This window comes from Emydura macquarii, unplaced genomic scaffold (assembly GCF_026122565.2).
Source record: "Emydura macquarii macquarii isolate MOO-44397 ecotype Brisbane River unplaced genomic scaffold, CSIRO-AGI_Emac_v2 contig_3692, whole genome shotgun sequence".
Classification (NCBI taxonomy): Eukaryota; Metazoa; Chordata; order Testudines; family Chelidae; genus Emydura; species Emydura macquarii.
In genome coordinates, this window is record NW_027133829.1 from 9418258 (window position 1) to 9432415 (window position 14158).

Sequence of the window (14158 nt, forward strand, 5' to 3'; positions counted from 1 at the left end):
ACCAGAGCAGCCGGTAGAGGATTTCCTGCTTCCCCCCCATTTCCACGGCCACAAGCACAGCTGCAAAAAGGGGGGGAGCAGGAAATCCTCCACCGGCCGGCCCCTGGCTCTAAGAAAGGACGCAGACCCCAGGCATCACTGTCTTTTCACTCCATGCCAGCCCCTCGTTATTTAAATTCCACAGATCTGAATATTTATTTTGCTGAATAAAAAAAAAAAAAAACCCACTTGCAGAGGGGAAAAAAATCTCTTCCTCCCTTTCCCAGCTCGGCAGCTGCTCTGAGCTCTTCCATTATTAATTAGAAGGGCGTCGTTAGCAACCAACCGCTCCTAATGAAGCTGAGAGGCCCGGTCCAGGAGGCGCTCTCAGCTACGCCTTTGTTAGAAACCTGAATTAAATTCGCTGCCCAGAGGTGGCTGTCTCCTGCCAGAGGAGCCCCTCCTACGAGGAGGAAGGCAGCCGGGGGACCAGGCGGCAGCTTAGACTGACTCAGAGAAAGAGAACTTTCCACCACACCCATCCAGGCAGGAGAAGGAAATCCCTTGACTTCATCCATGAGTTGGGGGAGGGAGGGAGTCCTCCATCAGCATCAGTCTGCATGGGAAACCTTGACGGGACCAGCTCCAACCCTCCCTGCGAGGCAGCGTCAGCGGCTAACCTCCCGGTGTCCAAGGGCAGTATTTTCGTGACGCACCAGGGAACGTGTGCTCATGGTGGCCTTCCGCAGGCCGCCTAAGAATGGGAGCTCCTGTCTAGGCTGGGACAATGGTTGCCAACCAACGGGACCTCCCCCGGCATTGAAAAGAGCCAGCATGCAAGGTCACGCCCAGGCTTTCTGGAGTGGCGCAGAAAATATTTGGGACCCGTCTAAACGGAGGCAGTGAAGGGGCGTGGCAGAAGCAGCCGTCCGCCAGGGGTCCATTTCCTAACATGGATGGATGCTCGGGTCCGGACGAGGATTGTGTCCACTGCAGGACTGGAGACGCTTCGTGGGTCTCCCAGGACTAGTGCAAGATGGAGCTGGCTCAGCCAGACTTTCTGCAGTAGAGCTGGCAATGGGTTGGGCCCATTTACACTGGCTGTTAAACCAGTGGGGCTCAAACCTTTGCCATGCCATGACCCCACATTACAACAGGAAAGGGCACCATTCCCCCCCCCCACCAGGTAGGACGTGCCCCCTGATCTGGGCAGAAAGCAAGGGAGGGTGGTCCCAAACCTGGGGGCCTGTGATACCAAGCCTGAGAGTTCTCTGAGTTAAACCAGTAGCATTAGTTGGGAAGGGTCTAATGATCATTATCACTACTATGTTAATTTCTTTCCCTAGAGAGGGTAATGAAAGAAGGGCATGGGGGGAGGGGGGAACAATTAAATAGTCACAGATTGCAGAGGATTCTTCCTTCACCTGCTCTTAGTTGCTACTGTTAACAAAAATCCTTGCTCCCATCCCACATCTACACTGAGGAGATGCGTGGAGGAAGCCAATAATAAAGGGAGAAATCTAGAGATGTGTGCAATAAGCATTGAGTGTGTTTGTATTTTTAAGCCAAGTACTGCGGACAAGATCTTGGAAATAAATTCTGGTGGTGAAGGATGGAGTAACAATGTACAGGGTGGATAAAACTAAACTAGGAGTTGTGTAAGAGAGATTATTAGATGCCCCAAAAACTCACAGTTCCTCAGTCAAACAAAAGCCTTCAGTTGGTTAAAAAAAGCATCCTGGTTAAGATGGGAAGTGGAAAGCAGCAATAAAAAAAAAATTAAATCAATGAAAAAGGGAGGAAGTGGATAGAAATGGCTAAATTAGCAGTCATAAAATCCAGACAATTGACAATTGATAATGGAAGCTACATTTATTAATGAAAAATCTAAGGCCAGTAAGTTCGAGGAGAACTAATGTGCCATTATTTTTAAAAAGTTAACAGAATGACCTGGGAAACTTGGCCCAGTTGCCTGACAACAATCTCAGACCAATCACAGGAAGGCTACCACAGGATTCAATGAGTCAAGAATTAAAGGATGGAGCAAAAATAATTCCAGTCAATGAGGTTTCAGATGAAATCACCAGTTTGGTTGACAAAGGTACCTGTGTAGACATAATATACTTATATAAGGCATTTCATTTAGCACTGCACAACATTCAGATTAAGAAATTAGCATCTGTATACAATTAGCGCAGCCCATTTAATTGATTAAAGACTGGCTAACCGATAGATCTAAAAACCAATTTTAAATGGGGAATTATCTAACAAGAGCCTGGCTAGGGTGATTCCACAAAGATCTGTTCTTGGCCCAATGCTATTCAATGTCTCTCAATGACCTGGACGAAAATTAAGTCATTGCTGCTAAAATTTGCACATGACACAAAAATTGGTGGAGGGGTCATAAGGTTGGTTCTACAGAGCAATCTGGAATGCATGGCCAGCTTGTATTTTAATATAGTTCAATACAGTGTCATATTTCTAGGAACCAAGAATATAGGTCACACTTCAAGGAGAAGCAACTATTTTAGAAAGCAGTGACTTAGAGAAAGACTTGGGGTCATGGTGGAAGCCAAGTGAACATGAACTCCCAGTGTGATGTAGTGGTTAAAACAGCAAATCTTTGGCTGGGGAATATCAAGTGAAAAGATAAGAAACAAAGAGTGGGAATAAATGGTCAGTTTTCCCAGTGGAGAGAGGTAAATAGTAGGGCCCCCAAGGATCTGTACTGGGACCAGTGCTGTTCAACATATTCCTAAATGATCTGGAAAAAGGGGTAAACAGTGAAGTGGCAAAATATGCAGACAATACAAAATTACTTAAGATACTGTAGTTAAGTCCAATGCAGACTGCGAAGAGTTACAAAGGGATCTCACAAAACTGGGTGACTGGGCAAGAAAATGGCAGATGAAATTCAATGTTGATAAATGCAAAGTAATGCACATTGGAAAACATGATCCCAACTATACATACAAAACGCTGGGGTCTAAATTAGCTGTGACCACTCAAGAAAGACATCATATTGAGTCATTGTGGATAGTTCTCTGAAAGCATCTGTTCAATGTGCAGCAACAGTCAAAAAAAGTTAACAATGTTAGGAACCATTAGGAAAGGGACAGATAAGGAGACAGAAAATATCATAATGACACTATATAAATCCATGGTATGTCCATACCTTGAATACTGCGTGCACTTCTGGTCATCCCATCTCAAAAAAGATTCAGTCAAATAGGGAAAAGTACAGAGAAGGGCAACAAAAATGATTAGGGGTATGGCACAGCTTCCATATGAGGAGAGACTAAGAAGACTGGGACTGTTCACCTTAGAAAATGACAGCCGAGGGGGGATATGACAGAGGTCTATAAAATCATGAATGGTGTGGAGGAAGTGTTATTTGCCCCTTCACATAACACAAGAATCAGGGTTCACCCAATGAAATTAATAGGCAGCAAGTGTAAAACACACACAAAAAAGGAAGTATTTCTTCATACAACGGGCAGTCAACCTGTGGAACTCGTTTCCAGAGAATGTTGTAAAGGCCAAAAGTATAACTGGGTTCAGAAAAGAATTAGTTGAGTTCATGGAGAATAGGTCCATCAATGACTATTAGCCAGGATGGTCAGGGGCACAGCCCCATGCTCTAGTCATCCCTAAACCACGCAGAAGGTAGGACTGGATGATGACAATGGATGGACCTCTTGATAAATTGCCCTGTTCTGTTCATTCCCTCTGAAGCACCTGGCACTGGCCACTGTCGGAAGACAGGATCCTGGGTTAGATGGACCATTGGTCTGATCCAGTGTGGCTGTTCTTATGTGTAGGGAAGTGTGATTACCACGGCATACAGCATTAGTCAGATCATAACTAGATAACTGTGTCCAGTTCTGGTGTCCATGCTTCAAAAAGGAGGTGGACAAGTTGGAAAGAGTTCAGAAAAGAGCTACACAAACTATTTAAGGCCTGGCAGACGTGCCTTACAGGGAGAGACTAAAGAAACTTGATCTATTTAGTGTAACAAAGAGAAGGTTCAGAAGTGACTTGATCACGGTCTATAAGTACCTAGCTGGGGAAAATCTAACAGCTACCCTTGGCGTCTCTTCAATGGACTGGGTGAAAGGAGCGTGGGCTGGTTTTAGTCCACTTCCTGTTGACACAGGCCAGGTTGAGGCACATTAGGTGCCAAGCATTTTTACTCACCTGGACTGATGCACACAAAATCCAGTGTGGGAGAGCCAGACAGGTACTTGTAACATGCGCATGGCTCTGTGCTGTGTTGCTGTCACCCTGCTGGTCCTAGGATATATGAGATATCGCGTCACTGAAGAAGAGTTTGAAAGTTTGTCTCTTTCATCAACGGAAGTTAGTCCAATAAAAGATATTCCCTCCTCCACCTTGCTCACTCGTGCACGTTAGGCAGCTAACCACCCACGTACGGTGCACAATTCGAGTAGATCAGTGCAGAGTCGGCACATGCATGCGTCTCACTTTAAGGACATCTGTACATTATAAAGCCATTCACTACTGATTCAAAGGTAAGAGCAGTCCCCACAGAATGCTGGAGCTTCTCCTTGAGGACCACCCCCCACAACCAGGTACCAGCCTGACCATTACCTTGCTTAGCTTAAGTGGTCAGATAAGCTTTCCAGCCAAGGAAGTAGGGTTGCCTTCCCGCAGGACGTCGTGGCAGCCTTCGCATGGTTGTTTGGCTGTGCAGACCTGGGTTTTAACCCTGTATTTTTCAGAAGCAATAGGTAATTCAGCCATCCTGGAGCTGGAAATGGGAGGTTCTCATGTTCTTATTGCTCTGCTTCTCTGTTGGTCGCTTCCATTTTGCCAAGCAGAGGAAACACTTGGGACTGAAATTCAAGAGGACTAAGTTTAAGAAGCATATGAGATCCCCCAACTCAGTGGAGAGGCACAACAGTTGGGCAAAGATGACAACAAAAAGGTAGAGAAGAGAAAAAAATATGCATCCAATTAAATGATCAGCGGGATTTAGCAGCCAGTGGTGCCTGGTGCAATTAAACATATCGAAACCAGGCTGATAAAGAGCCTACCATCCACGAAGCATGTGTCTGAGACTGTTATACTAAATGCTCTTTGCAGATATTAATGTACACAAGGAGAATGCAAAGAGCTGCAGGATTCATGACATTAGCACCCAGTGTCCCCAGGACCTGAAGTTCAAAAAAGTGTCACAGGTTCATCGGTTCGGGCACCTGTGCTGTTACTGTATTTAGCCCATTGACGTGGTGTTTGGAGAGCAGACAGATGAACCCGAAAGAAGCAAAACCTCCTTTGCTTGGCCTGGGTAATTAAGGGAGCGTTATTTTCCTCCCCAGTTTAGTTAATGTCCAAACCGAACTTTGCAGTACTGTCCCCAATCTGAATACCAAGGCAAGCAACCTCTGCTGGGATTTCCGCCACTATATTTTTGAGACACCTTGTCCAACAATCTATATGTCTTCCCAGGTACAGGACATTGTCATCAGTATTTCCTATAGGGGAATGGACATGAGCAATCACTCAGAGAAGAATGCATTGCCGCTGTAGCGCTTCTGATGAAGAGAGAGCTCTCCTGTCGGCTTAATAATTCCACCTCTACAAGAGCCAGTAGCTATGTCGGCAGGAGAAGCTCTCCCACCAACATAGTGCCATCACACAGGGGCTTAGGTAAGTATAATTACATCGCTCAGGGATGTGGCTTTTTCACACCCGAGCCGTGCAGTTACACTGAAGAACGCGTGTAGTGTAGACCTGGCTAAAGAGATCTTCGTCTTATCAGATGCAGAGCTTGCCAAGACAATTTGAGGCAGCCTCGTCACGAAAGTGCAGCGCGCTCAGACCACCATCCAGGCTGGTCGGAAGGCAGTCATCAGTCATGTGTGGCGTGGTCTGCCTCTGGCCACAGCCGCATGTGGGACCCTCTTGTTGGCCCCAGGCATGAAGGCAGGCTGGACATTGACCCTGGCCCATTCAAAATCATTTCATAAGGGCCCACGAGTGGTGTGGCAAATTAAAGCCCGGTGCATGCATGGTCAGGTCAGTTACACGAGACGGGTTTTTGTTGTCTACTGCAGACCATTCTTCACAGCAATCTGGGCAGGGCAAGCGGGCCGACAACGGATGCCTCGCTGACAAGCATGTTTCTGAGTGGTTGAAGAGGTCTGTGTACAGTGGTAGGCTCGGGTTTGCCTTGATCTTCTCAACCATTCTGCCTGTATCATCCTCACAGCAGATGCACGGAGGAGTGATGTTGCTTAACGGGGGAGCCGTGGTACTGGTCTGGGTTCAATCATCCCGATTACAATGCCCATGGTTGAGTGTAGTTGTGTGCCAACAGCCTTGACGTGAGATGGACGGAGCACTGTGTCCTGCTGCAGAGTAACAGAGGGCTAACCCAGATGATTGGAGAGTTTGAACGTTTGCTCCCCATGAAATCCCAGCCAATTTCCTTGGAAGGCTGTGACGCAAGCGCACCTTAGCTGGCGTTTTCCACAGGTGGTTAAAGACATGTGAAAGATCTACCCTGGGTTGCTCCATGGTAGGCTGGGTGGGATTCGTGTTTCAAGCAACGTCCATTGAGAAAGATACTCAGTTCTTGGGCTACTCTGGCAACGTCTGATACTCAAAACAATCTTGGTCACATTTGGTTGCACATGCCACTGACTACAGTATTTAGTCATCTTAATCAAGTCAGCGTAACAGGAGTCCTCAAGTCCTGGGACTGACCGTGCCCGGATGCCTAAGCAAATGTCATCTGTGTACGTGAACTGGCAGGACTGGGTAAGTGGCAGGTCATTTGCGTACTGGTTAAAAAGCGTCAGTGCCAGCACAGAGCCTGGGGCTAGACCATTGGCTTGTCTTTCCATGTGCTAACTCTATCTCTCAGGTACGCTCGGAAATGGCTATTGCAGAGGAGAAGGTCAATGACATTGACTATCCATGCTGGAAGTGCTCTTGACACTTTAACTAAGAGCCCCAGAGGCCAGACCGTGTGATATGCTGCTGTCAGGTCTGGAAATACAACTCCCGTCTTCAGGTTTTTCTGAAAACCTTTTCTCGATGAATGTTGTCAAATCCAGCACTTCCCAGCACGTGCTCTGACTTCTTGAAAAGCCTGCTTCCTCGATGCTGAGTATTGACTCCACTTCTGGGGAGCTGCACCGAAGAACAAGACTCTCCAACACCTTGAACGGCACAGACAACCAGGATATCGCTCGACAGCTTGCAACATTGTACGTCTCTTTCCCGTTTCATCAGAGACTTTTGACGTTCGACATGTTTTGGAAGCTGTTCTTCAATGACCTCTTGCATGAAGAATTGCGCCAGCCACTGATGAGCACAAGGTCCAAGATGCTTCAAGAGCTCTGGCAATAAGTTGTCATAGCCAGCAGCAGAGCCATTCCTCACATCGCTCAGAATTTCGTCCAGCTCTGTGGCTGTGAACAGCTCCGTGTGTTGCTGAGCGGCGTTTCCCCGATGGAACCGACACCATTCGTCATGGACTTGTCATCGGACGTGCTTTTCCTCTGGGGCCTTTGACATATGCAGCAGGCAGGCGGCAGCGTGGTTTGGCACGACAGCTGGTCCGCTGAGGGCTGGTGGTTGCTGAGAGGTGCCGAGCAGACGGATCAAATTCCCGCATTTCCGACGTGAGCGAGTGACGTCTCCATTCCAAAGAATCTCTTCCCGTTGGCCCCATCTAGGAGCATCCGGTGACTTGATCAGGTGACCAGCAGTATCTGGATCACGGGACGATTCAGACTGGCAGAGCAGTTGAGCACACTCAGCATCAAGGCACAGCGCACAGAATGGATGGTGGCTGAGCAGGGTGGATGCATGGGCAGCTTGGAAGATGGCTCCGTATGAGCATCATCATCAACAAAGAGATGAGCTGGGACGGGGGTGGGCAGCCCTTTAAAAACACCAAGTCTGGGTGGGTCAGCTGGACAAAGTCAGAGAACAAAGGTACAAACGTTTGTAGCACAGGGGATCTTTTTGACTGTCAGGAGGAGGAGGACACTGACCGCTGGAGTCAAATAACAGGGACTCCTTATTTCAAAGGAGCAGCCTTTAATTAGTTAATGTGTGTAAAGCCCATTGAAAATGTAAGAGGGTGTCGCGGGGTGCTGGGTTGAGGCAAACAATTAAAGGGGTAGCTGTGACTCACGCAGCATGAGTCACTAGGGTGTCCCCGGTCTTTAAGGTAGCGAGTCCTAATGGCCAGGCCTTAAAGTTGCCCTTGCTCTCAAGATGGCATAACCCAGCAGCCAGAGTCCTCATGTCTGCCCTACAGGCGATGCTCATACCCAGCAGTACGTGCGGGGCGGGGCAGGGGGCCCTGGACCCTCCCTACGCCATCAGGTCCCTGTGCAAGCAGTAGTCCTGGATTCAGGCTCGGTTTCCCGTTTCAATCTGTGTGTTCTCTGCGCCGCTTCCTGTCCTTGATTCCTGCTCCACCAGTTCCCTTGGGGGAGCGGCCTCCCGGTACCCGTGTCCGCCGCAGCCCAGGGGAATTCTGGCTTGGATTCCGTGTCAGCAGCTCTCTGGCAGGAGCCTGCAGCGTCCATCCATTCCCCTCCTCAGTCAGCCCTGACTGAGCTGGGCTGCTCCCTTTTACAGCCTGCCGCCAGTTAGCGCATGCGCAGCAGGGGGCGAGGGATCGTGGCCTCTGCAGCCCCCAGTGCGGGGTCAGTCCCAGCTGGGCCAGGGCGGAGTAGCTACACCCCGTCACAAAGGGCTCAGAATGATCATTACTAAACGTAAAGGACGCTGGCTCAGAAGGGGGGGAATCGCAAGGAATTTGTCCAGCATCGCTTCGAGGGCAGCGATGCTCTACCAGACTGAGCACACGGCAGGACGGAACGCAGGAGACCCAAGTTATCTCCCCAGTTCCACCACGGACTTACTACAACCTTGGCCAGGGCAGTTATTTCTCCCCGCCCTCCACCCCCGGTAACAGGATGGCAACGCTCAGCCCATGTCTGCGTAGGGCTTTGAGGTCTAGACCCAGGAGGTAGGGTTGTCGTTGCAAGCGGCAGTACGGCAGGAAGGGAGGGTGAAGGGGGTGAATCAGGGAATCGGTGTGACCCAGTGTTTAATTTGTAATGAAAGAGGTGCCGGGGCTCAAGCAGTTTTTTTACTTCCATAACAAACGCAGCCAGCCCTGGCACAAAGTACGCCCTGGGGTGACCCCTTCCCTCTTTGAACCGCTTGTCACTACCCGAGGAACGTGCCGTGTCCGGGCGTTACTCAGGGGTTAATAGGAAGCAGGCAGATCTGTTGCTTCTGGCAGGTTTGAAGGGGAGGCCGCCCAGAAGCAGCAGTTGCGTTTTTGTTGCTCTGTCCTTGCAGCACAGAGAGGTTTCTCCCTTAAAACGGCCAAGCCACAGCAAATCAACCCCTCCGGAGGCGCAAAACGTCACGCCAGATGCTAACCTCATCGGCAGGAGACCAGGCCAAATTCTTCGTGCTGCCCAGAACAGTGTGTGTGTAATTAATGGGTCGATGGCACTTGTGGAGTTTTGTTAACCAGGCAGCAGTGGGTAACGGGTCACCAGACCAGTGACTATTGCTCACCAGCTGGGTTGCCAAAAGCAGTACGTCCCGAGCCTGGAACCGTGTCACCCACGAGAGAGCCGCAGAGCGGCTCTGAAAGGGCAGCAGCTTGTAGAAAACAGACCCACAGGGGCAAAAAAGAAAGGCTCAGGCTCCCTCGCTCGTCAGCCAGAAGCCCCGCCCCGCCCCTGGGAGGAATAGGAGGAGAACAGCTTGGTTTTCGCTAGACAGAATTGACATGTAAACTCCTACTGGGTTTAAAACCAGCCAACGCAGGAAACCAAAGAATGTGTGGGGGGCCGAGCAGTGCCTCTGACAAGTTCCAGGAAGTGTTACTGACTAATCCGGTTAAGTCCACACTCAAACAAGACTTGTGTAGGCAGAGTTCAGCGAGCAGCTGAGAGGTAGGAAAGCAGCTGCTGCCACAGCTTGGCTTGGAGACAGTCCCAAAAGCGAGAACACAAGTGAGTGGGGAGGTGATCTTGATAGTCCTGCTCCCCCCGAGAAGCCAAGTCAGAGTCTTGGGGTGTTTCTGGTGTGATCTAAGGCTGTAACCAAGCAGCACGCGGCTGTCCCTTAGCCAGACCTCCCCTGCTCTGCCCTCCAAAGGCAGCTCCTGGCAACACTGCTTTCCTGCCTCCAGTGTTTGCACCTTCGCTGCTGTGAAAGGACCCATCCTAGCGTCACCTCCACGGGTGCCAACATTCCCACCGAGCCCAGGGTAGGAATAGAGGCCCCCCGTCCGAAGAGACTGCATCAAACGTGGCCCAAGAATTCAGTTGCCTCAAGCCAATCCAGGCTCCCTCCCTATCTTCTGGCTTTATACGGCTGCCCGTCACCAGAGTATCTGGGCACTTTCCCCCTGCCCTACCTGGTGCTTAGCTCTCAGCACAACCTTCCAGCTTTTGAAGGATTAGCCACGTGCCATGGGCTGGAGGCACAGCACCTCTCTACACAGCACAGAACCATTCTTCTACATGGCAGGGCCAGGGTTGGAGGCTGGAGAGAAAGTTCACAGGAGGCCCATACTCAGTGAGCTGCCAACCCGTCCTAGCTGTTACCTTGTCTGCCCAGCGCACCTACCCCTCGTCCCTTGTCTTCGATTTGAGCTGTAAGGTCTTTGAGGCAGGGAGCGTCTTGTCATTGCATGGTCCTGCACCTACACAAGACCACGCAGAAGGGAGCCCTGAACTCTGCCTCCGGGTGCCTCCCACTACCAGTAACTTCTCTGGGGTTCCCAGTTTATTGGAAGGGCTCTCCAACAGAAACAAAACCCAGCCAAGCCTCCGGGCACTTCCCCTTCTGCAGCATCTCAGTCTGAACTCCAGCCAACCTGATGGGAGCAGGAGAAGCCGCATGTTTTCAGAGCCACCCGCCCTGGAATCTGGTCAGTGACCCGGTCTCTCTCTCCCAGATTAGCTCTGCCCCATATAAACCTGAGCACTTAGCTGTGCTGGCAGAAACTCCTACCCCCAGCTCATGGACATTGATGGCTGGGGCATCTGAAACCTTGATGGGATTTAACCCCCAAATCCCACGATCATGGTCAGGTTCAGGGGGTCGCCACCCCTCTCCCCACAGGGAAACCTTGGAGGGGGGACACCAGCAAGGGGCAGAATCCCCTCTAGGGCAGTAGTTCTCACCTAGGGGTGCGGGGGTACTCAGAGCTCTCGCAGGGGGTACTCCACTCATTCTAGGTATTTGCCTAGTTTTACCACAGGCTACGTGGAAAGCACCAGCGAAGGCCGTACCAACTAAAATTTCACACAGACAATGGCTGACTTGTTCATACTGTTGTATGTAGCCCATCAGTGTAGTTCAGCTGGGGGCTGCGATTTATCATGATGTGGTCAAAATGAGAAAGCCAGCACTTTGTCAGTCATAGCGCGCGGTGACACCTTTGTCTTTTTGCGTCTGGCATTGTAAGCAAAAGTAGGATGACAGGTGCCTTAACAGCTCCCTACAAGGAGAAGTATGCTTGGGTTGTTTTTTGGTTTTTTTTTTTGCATTTCATTCAGGCTGAGCAATGGAAACAGGCTGGTCAATTTCAGTTTTGCCATGGTCAGTTTCACTTTCTGGTTTTTCTCCCAGTAGCTGGATGCTGCACTGTTCGCAGGACAAAGGTTAATTCCTGTAGAAATGGACGGTTTCCATGCTCAGACTTCAAAAATAACCTCATGGAACCATTTCTGCTGACAGCAAAATACTTGTTTCCATTTAAAGTGGGGGGAGGAGGGGAATGACTGACCCCACAGTATCCCTTCAAGGAGAGAAAAAATCTAGACTGAAGGTGGATTTCTTCTCCTCATTCATCTTTCTCCCTTCCTTTCTTGGCTGTCATTTCCCCTCCCCCAGCTCAGGTACTCCACCCTTCCTCTCCCTGACCTCAAAATAATTTATTACTGAAGAGTGCAAAAAAGATTACTGCAAAATCATTCTGCATTACTGGAAAATCGTTGCAACATTAGCTCAGTAATATTTTTTTCGTAAATGTTCTCTGTGCCTTCTCTCCTGTCCTCCCGGATTTATTTGTTCCCTGCACACACGCCTGCACTACTGAAACCAAGGGGCAGATGCACCTGAGGACAGAAATTGGCCCTGAAATGTGTACGTCTCTATTCCTTTCTCACTTATGGTCTGCCCTAACAGTTTAAAACAGGAGTTACCCATCGATGAGACCTGTCGTTTAGCTAGTTCAGGACCCTGTGTTGGACAGAGAGAGGGGCATGACTTTCTACCTCCACTTCCATTCTGCTGGAGATCTACAAGGTCCTTGCTTGATGGTGCCCTTAACAGAGGCGGTCTCCATTTGTGTGAGGAAGGAAACAGACTAAGGAGAGACGAGCTGATAAGCAGGGATCTCAGTGCAGCTCTGATCGTGAGTGTGAATCAATCCATCCCATTTTCTCACTTTTGCAACCACACAGAGAAAAGGACACGACCAATTATGCAAATATGTTTAATGCACTTAGAATACACGGGAGAAAAAACGTTTAGTGATTCACAAAAATATTACAAAAGTCGTGTGCAGGTGGATTGCACCAGCACTGCAATAACAAAGTAAGAATTTACATTAGGAACTAATATAAAATATTTAAAAACCTCTGCTAGTTTAGCTTTCCATTTTTAATTTTTTTTTTTTTTTTTTTTTGTAAAAAAAAAAAAAAAAAAAAAGTCCAACTACAAAGTACAACACATTGACTGCAGGAACGCAGGATCCTTGCAGACCAAGTCTGTAGTGTCCTTAGAATTCTAGTAAGAAAAATACACATGCGCACACACACACACACACACACACACACGCACACAAAAAAGAAACAGATGAACTACAAAAATGTTCACCTCAGCTGACGGCTGCAAAAGCAACCACAGCGGTCAGGGTTAGACATGGTTCCGTCCACTTTATGTAACCCCCATATAAATGCTCACTTTCTCCTCGGTTATCCAGCTCAACGGCCTTCCAACAGTTAACATCAACAACAAACAACAACAACAAAAGCTCTATCTTCTTAAAAAGATATTTGTAGGTAAGGAAAAGGACTTGGAACCCAGCCTAGGGCCACATGGATAGAAAAGGGTTTTGAGAAAGCAAGTAAATCTCTTCCGTGTGAATATGGCTAATCATTCCTTTAAACATCTCCTTCTCCGCTTCTGACTGCAGCTGAATCCAAACCCACTGGGACTTGAAGGGAGGGTTGAAGCTGGATTTGAATGTCGAGGCTTCTAAGTATTTGGGCCAGTTAAGAATCCTGCCTCTGGAACGGCAGGTTCCCAAGCACTGGAAATAATCTGGTGCCACTGTGCTGCAAATTGCTGTTTCCAGGAAAGTCAAAAGGACCAAAAAAAAAAAAAAGGGGGGGAGGGGGGAGCCCAATCCTCAGATTCTGCGATCAGTCACCGCTCGAAGAACACAGTCATTTAAACTCACTTCCAACTTTCTTCTGTCCCCAGTGGGCTGGTCACGTTCTCTAAGGCAGGTGAGATCTTGAAAAACTGTAGGTTGCTACTGAGGAAACTGGCAAAGGGATCTTGGGCCTACTTTGGACCTATTGCTACCTGGAAACTATTGTACTGTGGAATATCCCCCAGATTCTAACCACTCCACTGTCAAGAAACAACAAAGTCACAAGAGTTTAGGTAGGACCTACATCAGGATAATATTTTGGTCCCCTCCACCTCCTGGGGAATAGAAGAGTATTTACAGAGCTGCGCTTACAATAGTGTAGTGAGGCCCCAGAGAAGGGAACAAAAACCATTTTGCTTTTCAGCTTCACTAGCAGAGAATGGAGAAGGGCAGAGAGCAGGAAAAATCAGTGTTTGCAAAACAGAAGCACCAGTGACAAAGGGAATTTTACCCCAGCTTTTAAGAGGGTGCTGGAAAAAAGGAAAAAATACTTTAAGCCATTTAAAAAATAAAAAGGCATTTGACAGTGTCCTTTCACCATTCACCACACAGTATATTTCCATCATTGTGTAACATTGTTATCAGGGACCTCACATTTCAACTGTGAATAATGAGGCACGCATGATTATTTAACACTTTTACCACTCCCCATTATCTCATAGAGGGAAGGGAACAGGCACCTTGTGGCAGACTTGAAATGACATTTCTAAGCTA